Source organism: Falco rusticolus, chromosome 8 (assembly GCF_015220075.1).
Source record: "Falco rusticolus isolate bFalRus1 chromosome 8, bFalRus1.pri, whole genome shotgun sequence".
Lineage (NCBI taxonomy): Eukaryota > Metazoa > Chordata > Aves > Falconiformes > Falconidae > Falco > Falco rusticolus.
Genome location: NC_051194.1, coordinates 27,392,251 through 27,411,275, shown reverse-complemented (window position 1 = coordinate 27,411,275; position 19,025 = coordinate 27,392,251).

Here is a 19,025-nt window from a genome sequence, read left to right as displayed (position 1 = left end):
ACTTCACAGAGGAATTATCAAGATTGATACATTAAAGAGTGAGGGATCCACTAGGGAGCTGGCAGCACGCAGCCCTGGTATCTGAAGTGGATTGAACTGGGACTGGGTAAACAGAGCCTCTAAACTAAAACTGAACTGGTTCCACAAATGGTTAGTTCAAGAGGGCAGAGGAATGGCTGTGGTCTGCTCCCGTCATATGGCACAGCAGCTACATAACTGCTGAGTTACACCTCGGTCTCCCACATCCCTTTTGAGAGGGGCCCACAAAACCTCCCGGCAGGGGACGGTTGGGTCTCTCTGCACAGCATGATGGCAGGGCCTCCCTCATTCTTGCTGCCTTCACAGCAAAGGGGGGACAAATATGTTCATCCAGTGTTTTCATGGACATACAAGACAATTTCACATATATATTTTTTAAAAAGCATGTCTTGTGCTGATCTTGCAGCCCAGGCATTTGCACTGCAATCTGTGCTATCTCATTTCTAAGATGAAGCGGTTAAATAGTCTTGGCCCAGACCTTCTTAATCACACTAACACCACTTTTACAGTGATCTGGGTTGAAAGGTTTAGTGCTAAGGACAATTGCCCTCTGTCTTTATTACCATCCAATGCTGAGTCAGTGCATTTAATAGGAGAATCATCATGGGGTCCAGAAAGAATAAGATCAGAGTTAGACTCCTGCTGACGTGGAAATACTCAGGAACGTCTGTTAAGAAGTGTCCCAAGCACTGAAGTTCTCTGTATTCCTCATCCATACCTTAATGAAGACAATGCCACAAGTCAAGAGTTTGGAGCTCATCTCCTTGCTGAATGTTAGTGCAAAGAATAAATAAGAATTAGGATCGATTAGAGTCATTATGGCACTAAAAAAGCTAGTGCGCTACATGTCCTTCCCAGTGCTCCCCTGTGTATCTGATCGGAATAGCTGCAAGGACTGGAGAAGCAGTAACTTTCTGAAAGTACTGTATCTGCTACAGAAGCATCACATTAAGTAGACCATTTCCAATGAATCCCAAATGCTCGAGTTCATTAGCTTTTTGTAAAAGCAGAATACCATGTAAAATGTACATTGCACAGCATGACTTGTACCAGTGCCCTAAACGGTGAAAGAAGTCAAATCACATCCCCAGATGAAACATTCACAGGAACAAAAATTATCTGAGCAAAAGAAACATTGTTCCATAGAACTGCGATCGAACAGAACTGGGAAGACTATGATTTCTTTACACAAGAGCATCAAGTACATGTATTTTTAAAATCAGCTAATATCTGCTTTATAGACCTTTAAAACAGAAAAGAATGTATTTTGCTATTAATTTAGATAAACAGCACACGATAAGCCTGGGCACTTTGTTGAACATTGAATAGGATATTAAACAGCAAATGTGCCAGTTATGTTATTAAATCAAAATCACAACATTTATATATTAGCTTTTTTTTTCTTTAACCTGAGAGACAGCGCTTTATATAAACAATGTGCTCCATAAGTAAGGGACCATGGGAGCTGATGTTGCAAACAGCAGATGTAATCTCTGAAGCTTTGCTTAGACGTGGGAACCTGGTAGCAGCTCAGAGGTCCTGGGATGAACGTGGCAGGATGAGGCTAAACTGCAGCCCCCCCTATCCCCCGCTACGCATCCTCAAGGCTGCAGCTAAAGAAACTCTCATCGTGTAGCCCAGAAGGACCTCCAGCTTGGACACCTGCAGGGAAACTTTGTTCTTTGGTAAATGATAGGTATTTCTGCTTTTTACACGGACAAATCAATGTGTCAGACATCAAGGATTTCACAAACAACACTGTGGACCAGCAAAGACACTGAGTTCACTAAACAAGGTATGACAAATGTCATCGCTGACTGGAACAATTACTAGCTTTCCTTGTGTCTTTACAAAAAGTGTCATTTCTCTCCCAGCTAGCAGAAGTATTTTTTGCCATGTAGGTGAGCCAGATCAAAGTAAAGAGTGGATTTAAATTGGAAGTATTCACTTGTTTTTACTACCGTGATCACTGTCTAAATTTTGCACATGGTGAGCATCAGGATGCTCTTGACTACCGTGTGCTTATTGCTAGTTCTCTTTGTTCATTTATATAAAAGTAAAAAATGAACAAAAATATTATCTAGATCACCGGGGAGTTATGAACTGCCACCGTTATTGATAACAACAGGAAATGAGATCTGCGCCCGCTCCCCTTGCTCAGCACTGACGTGGTAAAGTCATAAAGCTACTGGAAAATGCAGAGCCTGTTTCTAAGTGCAAAGCAAGGGACCAGTTTCAGCACCGTGCCACCCCAGTCTGACATCTCTGTGACTCCAGTAATTAAACTGAATCATAGTGGCGCGGTGAATCAGACCCCTGCGGCAACTCCTTCATTTTCCAGTTCACCAAAGAACTTTGTCTACAGCAGCTCAGCAATACATTTTTACATGTCTCTGACTTTAATAAAACCATTCAGCGTCTGCCAAGCTGTGGTCCAGATGTATCACTATATAGTTAAGGAAATGCACGTAATCTACTTAATCAAATCTGAGGCCACAGCCAGGATGCTACATTGGATGGACCATAGGCCAAGGACAAATGCTTCGTAAGAAGGTAGACTTTGCAAAAGCACAATGAAATTTGATTTTAGATAAGAAGTTATGCTTTAATTCTGGAAATCCATGGTAAATTTACCTACAAAGTTATTTTTTATAAGGTTTTGGTGGTTTGGGGGTTTTGTTTTTGAAGCAGTTGTGAATCCTTCCTAGCAGAAGGCCACAGCAGCAGGATTCTCTGTGGAGGGGATATATTGCTGACTGCCAGCATGGCCCAGCACATTCCATTGGCTTCTCAATTTCACCTTCACTCCGATTCACCTCAATGTCACCTTGGCCTAACTAACCCTTGTCCTCCCAACAGCCACCAGCATGCCAGACCTGGAGCATGTCTTGCACATTCCTGCTATGGTCCTCCAGGCATCTGTCAGCATCATCTCCTCGGCCCTTGCTGGAGAGCACTGCAGACCCATCCTGGACTCCAGAGCGTACAAACCAAGGACAGAGAAGGAAAATAATGCAGAAAAGGAATGGTGGGGAGGACATTATGATTTTGAGGAGAGAAGGAAACCAGCACAAACAGAGAATATCCCTGTTGAGTCATCAGGTGTCACAGAAACATGAAGAGCAAAAATCAGTGGCTGGTGCTCAGGACTAAACACTCCACTCACAGTGAACTGGGCAAAGATAACTCCTTAGAACAGCCGCTAAAAGCAGCAGTTCCAGGGCCCTGATGCTCTCTTCTCCTCCAGAAGTTACAGAGAGCAAAGAGCTGAAGTAACACTAGTGACTTGTCCTCGATTACTGGATATACCCAACAGCCACCCAGGACTATATCACCAGGACCCAAAGAAAGAAGCTTAACAAGAGATGCCCAAGCTTAAGGCAGCATTTAATGTTGGTTCCCTGAAGTCCTCCATGCTCTTGCAGCAAATGCTCTTGCCCCTAAGCACTCCAGAGAAGCGCACCCTCCCTTGGCGCTTCAGGGCTGACCACCTAAACTAGATGTACATCAGGCCATGAAGTCAGAGCAACAGAATCGTCCTCTTCTGGAAGAAAACACTGCATGACAATCTGAGGCAACCCAGGGCAAAGGTTTAAAGATAAAGCAGTGCCCAAACCTTCCCTAACCTGTCAGCCCTTTCCCCCATTATTTCCTCATTTGCTGCATGACCCTCCACTGAGCTGCAAGCCCACCAAGAGGGGACACTTTGCTTCCAGGCAGAGCTACAATTGTTCCCATCAAGCTTACATCTTGACCATGAAAAAAATCATACGAATCCCAAATCCTGCCAGAGGACTTCATCCTTCAGCTTCCATTTGAGAAAGCTCCTCATGGGTATCTCAAACTGTTCTGAAGCCCACTGCCTGGCTACTGCTACAAGGGTGACAGAGCAAAGGCACATGCACAGGTGTTTGCCGATGCTGCCACCCTGCTACAGACATCCCAAAAAAAAGCACTTTGCTTCCAAGTAACATTAAAAAAAAAAAAAAAAAAAAAAAAAGCTGTGCTGCCGGACAGCTCTATGAACACAACTTTTACCTTTTCTGTAAGTGCAGGAACCTCTGCAGCAGCAGAAATGCATCAAGGAACACGGATAAAATGGAATAAGCCCTAGAGCTTGAAGATGTTCTCAAGTGCCACTTGGTTCTAAGCACAGCCACTCCCGCCGGCGCACAGGTACTGAGGTGGGCTTTTTTCTGTTCGCAAGGTCCTCATGTCACAACTACCAGCATCATCTCGAACTAATTGCTGAAAACAGCATAACACAGCATAACACGTATAACGGTATAACACATTCAGCGTCCTCACCCTCTTGCCAACCACCCGGCGCCTGCAGATGAGTTTGGATTCCCACAAGGGACAGGAAAGCTGCAGGGTCACAAGCGCCAGTGCTGCCCCAGCACTCTGCCCTGATGCTGGAGCTGCAGCACGTCCTCCTGCAGCATCCCCGAGTCTCTGCCTCACACAAACGGCTCCTGTGGCCCCGCTGCTGTGTCCTCTGACAACTTCAACAGCACCAGGCTCTTGGAGGACAACGTGCTGGAACTTAATAACTTGTTCTACAAACTGCTCAGCCACGTTATTGGCATAAAAGAAAAGTATTGGTGTGGCTTCTATCTGTATTTCAGCCTTTTGAAATAAAATATTGCCTTTTTCTTTCAAATTCAAGTCCCCTCAATGGGCCCTCAGTTTTTCATTTCCCATCAAAACCACGATGTGCAGTGACTCATGCATAAAAGATCGGTAGCAAACTCATGCGACACTTGTGTAGGTATACTTGATGAATGAGGCTAGAGATTTCCAATTTGTAAAGTTATTATTCCATAGGCACAGTTTGCCATGTAGCAACTGTAAAATTCAAAAATATTTTTTTCAGGTAAGATCTGATACTGATCTTCATCGCATTTCCATTTTGGCAGAGATTTTTACGGACCCTACCAGTTATCTTCTCCCAATTACAGTACCAGAGCTCCACCTACAATGAAGCAAATCCCTACTATCTTTGCACAACATGTGAATCTGACTTCCACATTAATCCTTGAAAAAATGGATACAGCCTATGCAGTGTTAATAAGGCAATTATCACACAAGCAGCACATTTTTTTCTGTGATTTCCTAATTAACATGACTATCAACTGCTCATTAATAAAGCAGTTTCCTATGCTTTGACTTGCAGCATATTGTAAACAAATTTAAGATGCCATTTCCTGCTCCGTCATTCACATCACACTGTTAATTCAGACTTGTGTTTGTTTTTCCTATTTGTTAGTGCATTTCCGAGAAAACTCTACATCCTGATGGGGAAGAAAAGCAATATTTGAAACAAAGGCACAAATAGCAGATTGGTGGATTATTTCCTATTAAATTATGCACCCGGGGAATTTTTTCACAGTATGTGAAACTACATGCTGGTAATCTGGACAAACTATCTCCTCCTGCATCAGTATTTTGTTTGCTTTTCTTCAACAGATGCTACTGACAGTTTACTAAATGTTGCACTGCTTAATACATTTAGTAGAGGAAAAAGAACATTTATTTTCATATAAATTAGATCATGCATGAACCCATGTTAAATGCAGCGTCTAGGGGGGGAAAAGGCTTTGGTCCAGTAAATGAGTGGGAAAACAGGATCCTGACTCTTTCTGATGTTAACACCAAGCAACTTCCAACACGACACATTTTTCTGATTTGCTGTTTCCTATAAATGCCATCCTGTGGCTAAATTTCCAGAGCCAGCGATTTAAATATCCAGCCCTTTGAAATTACATCTCTTCGATGGTGCAGCTGTCTGCGACAGAGCACAATATGACTTTGATATACACGGTGTTACACTAAGTGGTGTTTTTTAAAGACAAACAACACTCTATTGCACATTCCTTTCTGACCGACTGTTTAATGTGAGAAAACATTTCCCACTGAACTTCTGTTGAAGGTTGTCCGAGCATTTAAAGGCTGGGGAATTCATTTCCTGTAGTCTATAACCTGCACCACCACCAGCTGACTAATGAGTCAGAGACTGCTGAAACCCTCAGGTCCCATAAACATCCACTAATGAGATGAAACAAGATCTAAAGTGCTCAAATGTTGATAAGTACAGAATGTAGCTCACGATGTACTCTTCACAAATTAGTGAAGGGTTGCTATGGCTCCTGAATGAAATGTTATTATCTTTTAAAACTGAAACCAGACATCTGGGGGGAGGGGCAAGGGGGGGGGCGGGGGGGGGGGGGGGGGAGGGGGGAGGAAATGGGAGCGAGTGTTTGAACACCGTTGTCTAGGCTTCCTTTCATCGGCCAGCTGAATTTGCTTACTTGTCCTGAATGAGTGGATCCATTTCTTCAGCTGGTGCAATGCCTTGCAATAAAGCCGAGCAGTGTGTGCCGTCTTCCGCTCCCTGGGAACTAGAAATCTCTGCTATGGGAGAGGAGGCTTCTGTAGGAAAGACTATACGAGCTGCTCTTCCCGGGTGTAAAAGTCTCCTGTCCTCCCACAGCGACAAAGAGCATCCAAAGGCTTTGACAAACGCAAACGCGCCAATACATTCAGCACGTTCTCAAAACGACCCATCAGATCTGAAAACATTTAAGCACTGAAGTGTTGAGAGTTGCTTGCTTCATGCTAAACTTGGATGTGTAAACATTTAAAGTTCTTTATATGGGACCATACCCATTTCTTGCCTTACCAACCCTGATACACATGTAGAGTGTACATATATCTATGCGTGCCTACCTGTGATACATACATAGATACACATCTTTCTATGATACATACACAGATAGATAAGTAGACAGATATACTGGTGTGTATATATATATATATACACACACAGAGATGCACACAAACATATATACAAAATTTGGGTAAGAGACAAGGATGGGTCTGGCTCCAACTACAGCAAGCCCTAGGATTTCCCACCTCCTGGTAAACACTGGCTTTGTAAACAGTGCCCATCACACACCGAGCTATTTCCCTCCTGAATTACAGAGCAATCACTGCATTACGAGCTTCAACAAGAACTAAATACGCCAGCTCTGGCGTTGGAGGCGACTCGGAAATCACTTGCCTGCAGAGTAACAGGTTAAACTAACGCCAGGCAATACCAAGGAGTGCACTTCCTAGAGCGAATCTTGAAAACATTTCTTTAAATGCATCCTTTTAAACTTTCTTTTCAAGGGATGAAGTGAGGGAGGACCACGCTGACAAAGATTAAATGAGCTGACATTCACTCTCCAGCACTCTGGGACGCAGAAGCCTGCTGCTGGCACTGCATATCAACACCGCGCGCAGGCGGCAGGCGCAGCCCCCGAGGGAGGCTTTGAGAACCGATTCCATCTCTCCTAACAAACAAGCACAAAAATATATATCCCTTTTACATTTGATTCCACATAAATCAGTTCCTTCGAATCAATTTAACAGTCCCGCTTGTCCCTTCTGCCTCACCTGTGGCAACACCTCCAGCCTGAGCCCCCTCTCCCTGCATCGCCACGGCCTTCCGGGGGTCCTCATTTCCCAAAGTTTGGATAGTTGTAATATTTCACAATACCTTTTGCTGGCAACTCTGGTAATAGCTCTCGAGGGGAGAATTTTAAAAATGGAGAATAGAGCCATACAGCTAACATGCCCGACAGCTACGCCGGGGCTTGGCAGTCCTACAAATGACATGCCAGGGCCCCCGCGCGCAGCTCAGGACCATCAGCCCGAACGGCAGGACTGGGCTGGAACACCTTCGTATCGATCATTCTGGCTGCCGAATCGATTGAACTGATACATCAGAGCAGAGGCCTGACCCACTTCTTACTAGGGTCAGCGAGCTATTTCTTGCATTAATTATGGAACTTCCCCTACAAATGGTTGAGCTGGGTACAAACAAGCAAATGACTTTCCGTGGCTTACGTTTTCCTGCGTGTCATTTCGGGGTACTCCGGTGACTTCTGACCTTAAAAACTTGAGCATGACTTCACCATTTAAGCGTAGGCGTGAAAATCCAAAACGTATCATTCAACCTACTCAACAGGACCTGCCTCTCCATTCACGGGCAGGAGCCCACCACCTCCAGCACCTCTGATAACACAACGTTTGCAGCCAAAATGAAACATCAGTGTCGCAGCGCTACATCTGATGAGACTTCAACATATAGCTTCCTGGGGGAGAAGTTCTACGTAAAAACAAGCACTTCAGTATGCAGAGCAAGGAATAAATCTTGCCACTCAAACTAATCATCATGGTAAAAATAATAGATTGGATTAAAATCCACTTTACTCTTTATTAATTACACTACTTTCTTCCTCTAATTACAGTGTTCATATCCTATAGTGCTGTGCATGCATTTGCAACATTTTTAAAAGATAAAGAAAAGAAAGTTTCTCTGTGTGTGTGTGTAGATGTATATATATATACACACACACACAGAGAGAGACTCTAATTACCTTTAAGTCATTCAAATACTGATCTCAACAACCTAGTACTGGAAAACCCAGGCTGATACTACAGTTCTGTAATCAACAGTCCCAGAGTAATTACTTTACATTTCTACTAGGAAAAAAAAAAGCAATATTAAATGACTCAAAGTGATTTCAAAGTAAGTGATTCAGATGATATATTATGTGATTTCTGTTTATTATTGCCTACTCTTTATGATTTTTAATACCAACATAGAGGTCTCAGGACAAGATTTTGAACCAATTTGGTCATCTTCCACTTGGCAAACACTGTGTCTAATGGAGCTTGAAATTAAACCAGCTTTTTTGGTTACTTCCTGCTTTGCAAAATCCCAACAGTGATGACGAGCAATCCTGTTCACTGGCTGCAGCAGAGGATGTCCAAAAGAAAAAAGCAAACTATCGTCGCTCTCACATACATGGCTGAACTACTCTGCAAGGTTCAAGCCCATGAATAAGGTCGGCAGGAGCTATTATTTTAAAAATGGATAAAATATAAAAGTATACAATATTTTGATTTTTGCTGTAAGTAGAAGTGGCTGTGATTTATCTGACCATCTATGGTGGGACAAATGCAAGTGATAAATGGTCACTATGAATGACAAAAGCAGTAAATGTTACCACCTCACTTGGAATCTGACAATATCATCTTGGAAATCCACTTCTCACTAGATTAGGAGCATAAGTAACTTAATTAAAGAGGCTTCTTCAACTTTATTGAGTGTTTCAGTCAGACAAATAAATGCACTCATAGATCTGTTTAAGTTTGTCTTTTTCTTCTTGAGGAGTAGTACTTGATCTTCTCATGCATCTCAGAAACCACGTGCACAATCTAATCTGCTCAGAGAGATGTGCAGTTACGCAAACCACGTTTTGAAATGTCTAAGAAACAACTAACAGCCACAACCCAGATTTTTTTCATAGAACCACAGAATCATGCAACACTTTGGGTCGGCAGGGACCTTAAAAACCATCTAGTTCCACCCCCTGCCCCGGGCAGGGACCCCCCCCAGCCCAGGCTGCTCCCAGCCCCATCCAGCCTGGCCTGGAGCACTGCCAGGGATGGGGCACCCACAGCTGCTCTGGGCAGCCTGGCCCACCGCCTCGCCGCCCTTATAGTGAAGAATTTCTTCCTTGGATCTAATCTAAATCTGCCCTCTTTAAGTTAAAACCACTTCCCTTTATCCTGTCACTAAACCCCTTGCAAAAGGTGCCTCTCCAGCTTTCTTCTAGGTCCCCTTCAGGTACTGGAAGGCCACTATCAAGTCTCCCCGGAGCCTTTGCTTCTCCAGGTGGAATAAACCCAAGCTCTCTCAGCCTGTCTTCCCAGGAGAGCTGCTCCAGCCCCCTGATCATCTTCGTGGCCTCCTCTGGACTCACTCCAGTAGGTCCATGTCCTTATTATGTTGGGGGCTCCAAAGTGAACACAGCACTCCAGCTGGTTTCTCATGAGAGCAGAACAGAGGGAGGATCACTTCCCTCACCCTGCTGGCCTCACTTCTTTTGATCCAGCCCAGGGTACAATTGGCTTTCTGGGCTGCAAGTGCGCATTGCTGGGTCATGCTGAGCTTCTTATTCACTGACACCCCCCAGGTCCTTCTCCTCAGGGCTGCTCTCAGTCCGCCCTCCACCCAGCCGGCATTTCTCTTGCGATTGCCCTGACCCATGTGCAGGGCCTTTCACTTGGCCTTGTTGAACTTCATGAGGTTCCCACAGGCCCACCTCTCAAGCCTGTCAAGGTCCCTGTGGATGGCATCCCTTCCTCCAGCATGTTGACCGCACCACACAGCTTGCTGTCATCAGCAAACTTGTTGAGGGTGCACTCCATCCCAGTGTCCACGTCACCAAAAAAGATCCTGAACAACGCCCGTCCCAATACTGACCCCTGAGGAATGCCAGTTGTCACTAGTCTCCACTTGGACATTGAGCTGTTGGCCACAACTCTTCGAGTGTGACCGTCCAGCCAATTCCTTATCCACCAGGTGATCCTTGCATCAAATCCATGTCTCTCTAGTTTAAAGGGTGTCACGAGGTTCAGTGTCAAATGCTTTGCACAAGTCCAGGTAGATGATATCAGTTGCTCTCCCCTGTTCCACCTCCAGTGTAAGCCCACTGTAGAAGGCCACCAATTTGTCAGGCACGATTTGCCCTCAGTGAAGCCGTGCTGGCTGTCACCAGCCACCTCTCTTGATCTCCATGTGGCTAAGCACAGTCCCCAGGAGGACTGGCTCCATGGTCTCGCTGGGCACAGGGGTGAGGCTGACTGGCTGGTAGTTCCCCAGCTCTTCCTTTTTCCCCTTTTTAAAAATGGGCGTCATGGTTCCCCTTCTCCAGTCAGTGGGAACTTCACTGGAGTGCCACAACTTCTCAGATACAATGGATAATGGCTTAGCCACTTTATCTACCAGTTCCCTCATGACCCGTGGATGCATCTAATCAGATCTCATGGACTTGTGCACCTTCATGTTCCTTAGATGGTCTCGAACCTGATCTTCTCTTAATTCTTCATTCTCCCCGTCCCTGCCTTTGTCTTCCGCAACATGGGCGGTGTAGCCGGAGCACTTGCTGGTGAAGACCGAGGCAAAAAAGCTGCCCAGTACCTCAGCTTTCTCCATATCTCAGGTAATCACATCTCCTGTTTCCTTCCGGAACGGGTCCACATTTTCCCTAGTTTTCCTTTTATCACCAACATATTTACAGAAGCTTTTCTTGTTGCCCTTGACATCCTTGGCCAAATTTAATTCTATCAGGGCTTTAGCTTTCCTGATCCCTGGCTGCTCGGACAATTTCTCTGCATTCCTCCCAGGCTGCCTGCCCTTGCTTCCACCCTCTGTAGGCTTCCTTTTGTCTTTAGAGTTTGTCCAGGAGCTCCTCGATTATCCATGCAGGTCTCCTGGCGTTTTTGCCTGCACAGGTAAGATTTTGTTGCCTGACTTCCTTTTCTTGTCCATTTTGGAAATGACATATGCATTTAAGTTGGAAGTTACGCATGCTGAGCCCTTAATAGTCTTCACCTCCAAAGTAAGGGTAATATCTGCAGATACGTACCAGCTACAGCTACGAAGGGTATTTCAATTTGATTTACAGTCTGGCACTTGGAAAAGTATTTTGCTAATTTTTCCATTTTGTTTACTCTGTACCATCTGTTAATTCTGCGTGAATACTTCATTCCACTGTTCCCTACATTGTAAATGTCTCCCCTTTTTGCAGTATACCCTGTGGTTTAGTGTTACAAAGGGGCTGGGTTTTGCCAGAGCCATCCCTCATGGAAAACATTCAAAGTCACTGAATTGACCAGCTGTGCTCTTTCAAACCATAAAAATCTGCTGTAGGGCAGTGACAGATTGACATTGTCCAAGATTTATGCTCTATTTTCCAAACACTTCCTGAGAGATCACAACCTTGTTGTGGATTTTCTTGGGGGAAAAACAGAATTATTAACTTCACATGATATGTAAATATATAGATCAATGCTCCTCTCAGCAGACAATTGCCAGACTACTCAATGACTGCTTTTTTTGAACAAAAGAGACCGTCAACTCTCTCCTTCCCTGAAAATCTCCTCATAAATGTCTCTGATGGCAGATCGTTAAATGCTGAGCTGTGGCATTTCCCTGAAGATATAATTATAAAGCTGTGGGAGGAAAAGAGACAACTCTTCAGACCACACTCTTCTTTCTTTTATGGCTATGTAGTTCAGTGGCTAATGTGTATATTGAATTTAATTTAATCACTTCTGTTATTTCTACTAGTTAGATAGCAGTCATTTCACTCAGACATATTATTAAATTATTTATATGGGACCATCTACTAGCTCAACTTCATTAAGATGGATTTATAAGTTTATAAGCTCAAAAATAGCACGACTGGCTGAGGTCATGGCAAGAAAGCCACAGCACAAGAATAAATTGCCATCCCAGTCTGCATATGCCTATAGATGAGCCAGACACCTAAAACCCCGTCACCACTGGAGATCCAGCGGGTGCAAGCAGAGGAATTTGCAGAGCAACGTGATGGGAAGCCAGAGCCCAGCCACTCCCCAGGGTTCATCGGCTTTATCGATTCAGTCTCCACTGGCACAGCAGATGAGACACGTTGGCTGCATGTAGATACTGACATTTAAGTTAGTCTCGTATTGAATCCCACCAATAGAGCCTGGAGTTGAGTCACTACTTAAGAAGTTTTGAAAAGTTGGTGTTTGGTTTGGTTTTTTTTCTGGAAAGGAGTCTACTCTTTTCACTAAGACTTTCTGCACTTCTTTTTCCTCAGTATTTACTTGAACAGAGTTGGAATCCAGGAGGAGTGTTTGGGTACCACCACTGTACTCATTTTAGCTAGGGGCATCAGTGTCTGGATTTAGAAGCTTGAAAAAAAGACAGCGATGCTAATCCATCCCACTCACCTGTACCACACAATTAATATAATGCAGGATCACCAGACTTACCTATTCAGCCTTCTATGACAATTTTCCCGCTCTTTCCCTTCACAATCCATACTACTGCCTACTTCCACTCCACCGTTCCCACATACAACACAGCACATATCTCAAACCCACGAAGCCCCTCTCAGGTACCCCCTGCAATGTGAACCCCCGCTGGTGGGTATCACGGCTGGACTTGCGTGCTGCTGGGAGGCAGACCCTGTCCTTGGCACCTCTGGCTGAGCGAAATGAAAGCCTCTTTTCTGAGGACGGCACGGTGTGATCAGCTCTCTTCAGCACTGATACCACTATATGCAATGCCTGAAGTTAAGATTTCTTCCAAAATTACTTCTTTTTAATATGTCTAACTAGAAATCGGCTAGGATCAATTCCCAATGTTTTTGTATCCCTCCATTTATTTTTACTATATAAGCAATTTAATAATTATCTGCACAACGGCCACATTTCTCCCATCACACATGCATTTACTTGATAAAATAATGTGCAAATATCCCCAGAAATGTGAATTTTGCATATCAAGTTTCTGTCCACAGATCATGGAGTCATGCAGCAATACTATTATGGAGCCAACCTATTTTCATTCCCAAAAGTGGTATTACTGAAACCAATCAAGTTCACCCAGCTACCAAAACCAGAACAATGTTTAGAGCACTGTGGTTTGGATTTCAAAGACTGAGACATTTCCTAGCCATGTAGCTGATGGGGCGTGTGGTTTCCATGAACTTTAGGTACTACGTAAGTACTGTTTTTGCAACAGCGAGCTGCAACTATCTTCTTTCAAAAACCTGGCCATCTCCCGCAGCTGCCAGGGAAAGAGCTCAAAAGTTCTTGTTGTTAAATTATATCAAAGCGTGTCATGTAATATACAAGAACAAGGGACATGTGAAAGAGAAAGATAGGAAAAGAGTAAGGGCTTATCTACCCCAAGTTGTTATTTGACTTAGCATGATTTTAAATTAATCTAGCTAAACTAGTGAAAAGACTTTCTAAACCTCATAAACCATTTTTACCGTGGTTTAAATCAATTTAAAAAAAAAAAAAAAAACAGATTAAAGTCTTGGACACGGGAACTCATTACCACGAGTAACAGATTTCTGCACCACAGGCGATCTGCAGTGAAGTGGAATATGTCATATAAAGTGAAATAACGCTGTCTGTAGAGACGTTTGTTTTAATTTATCTGTATCACCTAAGCCTGTATGAAATGGAGACCGCCTGTAAAAAACAAGACCAGGAGAGGCAAAGCAACCAATGCGTAAGCAAAGAGCACAGATAGCGTTTCAAATAATACGCTGCACGCACAGAGGTCCGGAGACAAACATCATGTAACACAAATTTATAGTTCCACTGAGGGCTCTTCATAACATCATAACACCATAAGAACAAAGCTGGAGTGTTTTCTTGCCAAAATGGGATTTTCTAGCACTTTGCTGATTGCTTGTTTTTATAGAACAATCAGTTTATTTGACTAGTCTCAGACTTTCTGCATTGCGGCTTCTGAACTTAACCTGCAGGAACAACAGCATTTGACAACCTAGTTAAATATTGCCAACCACATAACAGATCACTGCAGTCAGCTGAAAAATCACTATTAATCTCAGTGATCTTTTGCATATGTGCTTACTGAACTCCAGTGTCCGACACATAAAGATGACACTTTATAAAACACTTTGGAAGATTAAAAAGAGAGGTATGAGAATTGAGCTGCTCTCCATCACAAAGACAGCATGCTCACATTAGAGATAATCATATTTACCATTAGAGGTGGACAAAAGTAATCACAGTCAGTCACTTATTTAATGATCAAAAGTCTTCAGGAACTTTGTAAAGTGTCACTACGATGGTATTAAAATAATGTTAATAGTCTTAAGAACTGAGCAATTCAGTTCAGAAGAAACTCAGCATCATACACTGCACACACAAATATCTTACACTTCTGGATGACTGCCACTTATTTCCTCCACTATTTATACTCTTAATTTATAAATAATATTAATTTATAAAGTTTATTGACTCCGGTGGTTGGTGTTCTTTCTGCTCGATAACTGCATGACGAGTTGGAAGAATTAGAAACAATTTCCGTGACCTAACAAGGCAATGCCAACATGTACCACTACAAAGTTTTCTAAGCAATCTCTTTCCCTTTATTGCCATAAAACTGCATAATAAATAAATAAATCACTTGGAATCCCATCAGAGCAGGTTATGTCACAAAAAAAACAGCTTGCCAGCATTTTTTTCTAACATCCCCCTAACCATACCTCTAGCCCTGACCCCAGTTCTCCAGGTAGTTCAACTGGATTCCTTTGAAAATACTGCTGGATATAATTTTTTGTAAAAGCAAGTGAAATGTTATGGTCTGACTCACCACCATAAGCAGGGACACTGAAAATAAAAAAAAAAATCATTCCTGGCTTTTATTCACACTACCAGTTTCTTTCTTGATTTTACGCAGCAGACTTGCTTTTTAACTGACCTTTGTGGTGCTGTAAGAAGAAGGAAAGGTTTGACACAATAAATCATAATGTCACTTTTGGTGTAATTGTAGAATACCGACTTCTTTTTTCTTTTTTCTTTTTTTTTCTTTAATCAAAGTGAAATATAGGGCTACCCTCTCTTTAGTGGGTTCAAATAAACCCTAATTCCCAATAAAGATTAATTTTCTTGTCCTAACTGAACCCCCAGTTGATCTGGGCTTGTTGATGGACAAATTTAGTTTGGCACAATAACACATAAAAAATTGGGTGCACGATACATTAGAAAACGAGCTAAAACTTTGCATTGCTCCAGCCCAGTACCATGTTTACATGCAGTAAAATGTCATTTTTAAATAACCCTCTTATGTATTTAGGGCTAAATTATAAGCAACTTCCTACTTAGCATGTTTTCTTTACCTTATTTCTGAGGCATAGCTCTATGCGAACTCCCAACAGAATTTCACCTTTATGGGGTTAAATGAATTGGTGGAAGGGTTAGGACCAGGACTAAATGCTGTACGTCCTTTAACATCTTTGTAAGTGTTTTATTCTATAAATATTTCATGCTGAAGAAAAGCCTTGTTTGTGCATGCCAGAAAATAAAGCTCTCAAGCAACTGCCACACAGCTAAGAAAAGAAGAAAATCTATTTGAACTCCGTGCCAGGGAGAAGAGAGGAAAATGCAGCTCCAACGGCAAGAGTCAGACACTTGAAACTGCTTCATCTTCCCAAACTTACATCCTCACCGGGCAGAAGAGCATGCTGCTGCTGCTGCTGCTGCACCACCAGACCCTGAGAAGATCAACAGTAAGTGGGTAATTAAAAACACAGTTGTGTTCAAGGGACTTTTGCCACTTGTTTGCATATAAATTTTCAAAATTGGGGCTCTTGCGTTCAAATCTCGTGTGTTTAATTATGGAAATACGAGCAGCAAGAGGTGAACTTCCCATATCAGCTGCTCAAGGAATTCCTACAGATACAGGGACCAAAGCCTGGAAAAAAGGGCTAGAAGACAATCCTACAAAAAAAATATCCAAGGAACCAGGAGCAGCCAGAAGAGAGGAGCAGCGCTAACAGCTGACCTGCACCACAGCTGTGGAGAATTTTTCACAAATTCACTCAAAGGGTCCAGCTTATAACCCATTTCGCAGAGATTATTTCTGGCTTTCCTTTCTCAAATTTATTGAAGTAAGTTGGTTTACTTTCCAATCTGTGAACAGACAGAATATTGCACTGAAATTCAAACTCTGGTTTGTATGGTTTTAATCAAAGTTCATCTTCTGATGGTTGGTCTAAGACAGACCAATGCTGAGGATTTTCACTTGACCGTCATTCAAAAGATTCAAAACTCCCAACAAAATTTTAAACCAATTAACTGTTAAATAATATTTCTAATGGCACCAAACATAAACATTATTTCAAGGACAATGGAGGTTTTTGTGGTGGGTGGTTTTTTTTGTTGTATTTTTACTTTTTGAAAGGGAAAGTAAACAATAGTGAAAGGACAGAGATGTCAGATTGACTTCATACCAAGTTAGAAACCATAATTTAATGCAAACTTCTTACACACCTCCTTCAGGACTGAAATCAGCTGTATGCTGATACATATAAGCTCATATATATATGTATGAGGTCTCATTAATGTGATCCTGCTACAGTACTTAAATGCGACTACAGTATTTTCCCATCCCCTTCCGAATAAGCATAAAAAAAATAAATTTATACTTATTAGAAAGGGGATGTGATCATTTATTACACATTTTTTGAAAGCTATTTATATATTTGTAAAACCAACAACCCCCATCTTTCTTTTTTTTTTAATTAATAATGTGTGTCACAGCCTTGATATTTATAGGTTCAAGGTTTTTTGCAAGAAAATGTTAATTATATTCACCAGCCATGAGAAGAATATATAAGAAGCAATTTATAAATTAACACAGTGGTTTGTGGTTTGAGGAAATCAGACCTAAACTGAAATTATGTTTAGAATCACAGATCAGGAATACGTACTGATTCACTACAGCATATCAAAACATAATCGACAGATGGCAGAACACTACTGGGGTTTGAGGGTTTTCTGTGTTGTTTTTTTTTCTTAGCACACATTTATCTACATTAGCTTCATAAGACAACAATGTCAAAGCTAAACAAGGATGGAGGAATAAATGTGCATTTTTAAAATGTGGCAATCAGAACACGTAAGAAAGAAGAAAGAGGTTAACCCATGCACCTGGTGACTGGAAGAAACTGCTATCTTAGGTGTTGGGGTAACTCAGTCCTAGAAGGCAGAGAGATTCAGAAAAGGGTAAATTGCAGTATCAGATTGACTTCCAAATTAAAAAACACTGGCACATGAGCAGAGAAAAAACCTGAAGCCAAGCCTAATTATTGGCCACAGTTCCCTAACTCAGGGAAATAAAGCAGAAGCGTACAATGAAATGATCTCTAGGAGAAAACTCTCTACACCAAGGCTACACTAGTCCTGCTCCAGGTGTACGTGGGAGCACATCTCCAGTCTAGCCTGTGATCCTGCTGGATTAGCACCCAGTAGATTTTCTACCTTCATCCCTGTTTCACAGTTAGCTGGAGTCTCACACTTACACACACATACACATGCACACACCCCTATACACATACACATCCCTGCGTTCAGCTACTCGTACACAATACACCGCTGCAGTCAACGGGAAGAAGACGACGGAGAGGGGATCTCATCGATGGCTGCAAACCCCTTAAGGGCAGCTGTCCAGGGGACGGTGCCCAGCGACAGGACAAGGGGCGACAGGCACAAACTGCAACACAGCAACTTCCCCCTGAACAGGAGGAAAAACGTCCTTACCTGGAGTGTGCCGGAGCCCTGGCACAGGCTGCCCAGGGAGCCTGCGGGGTCTCCTTCTCCGGAGACATTGCAGACCCGCCTGGACGTGACCCTGTGCAGCCTGCTCCAGGGAACCTGCTCCGGCTGGGGGAAGGGCTGGCTGACCTCCAGAGGCCCTGCCAACCCCACCTTCTGTGATTCTGTGGATCTGTGAAATACTTTAAGCCATAAAGTAAAGCATGTTCTCGCATTCAGTGGCCGAGTTGTTACATATTTAGGAATAAGCACCTGTGAAATTCATAGCAAATACATGGTGCCATAAACCAGACGCGCTTAAGAAACTGAAGGCTGAAGCTGGGTGCTGTTTGCTCCAGCAGCCTGTACCAGGTCATTATGGCCTTCCATTCATCTCCTAAGCCCTCAGTGAAGAGCTTTAGACATGCCACTGGGGTGGGTGATGGTGACCCTGGTGGGCTCCAGAGCATGCTGCCAGCCAGCTGCAGGACCCAGGGGCTGAAAGGTCCCCTGTGTTGAGGAGACACATGCTCTGGCTCCTGCAAAATAAAATTCCTAATGTTTAGCGAGATGGCAACTGCCATACATGAAGTTCAGTAAGTATCTGTATGAAGTTAAAAACCCAATTTCTAAAGCATCACAACAGCATCATGAAACCACAGAAAATAAACTGCAGCCCTTGAGAAAGCCCTCAATGGCACTAAATTTTCTCATCTGATTTATTGGGTGGGTGGGGGGGTGGGTGCAGGGAGAAACCCACATGCTTTGAACAATCTTGCTACCAGGGAAGGAACTGC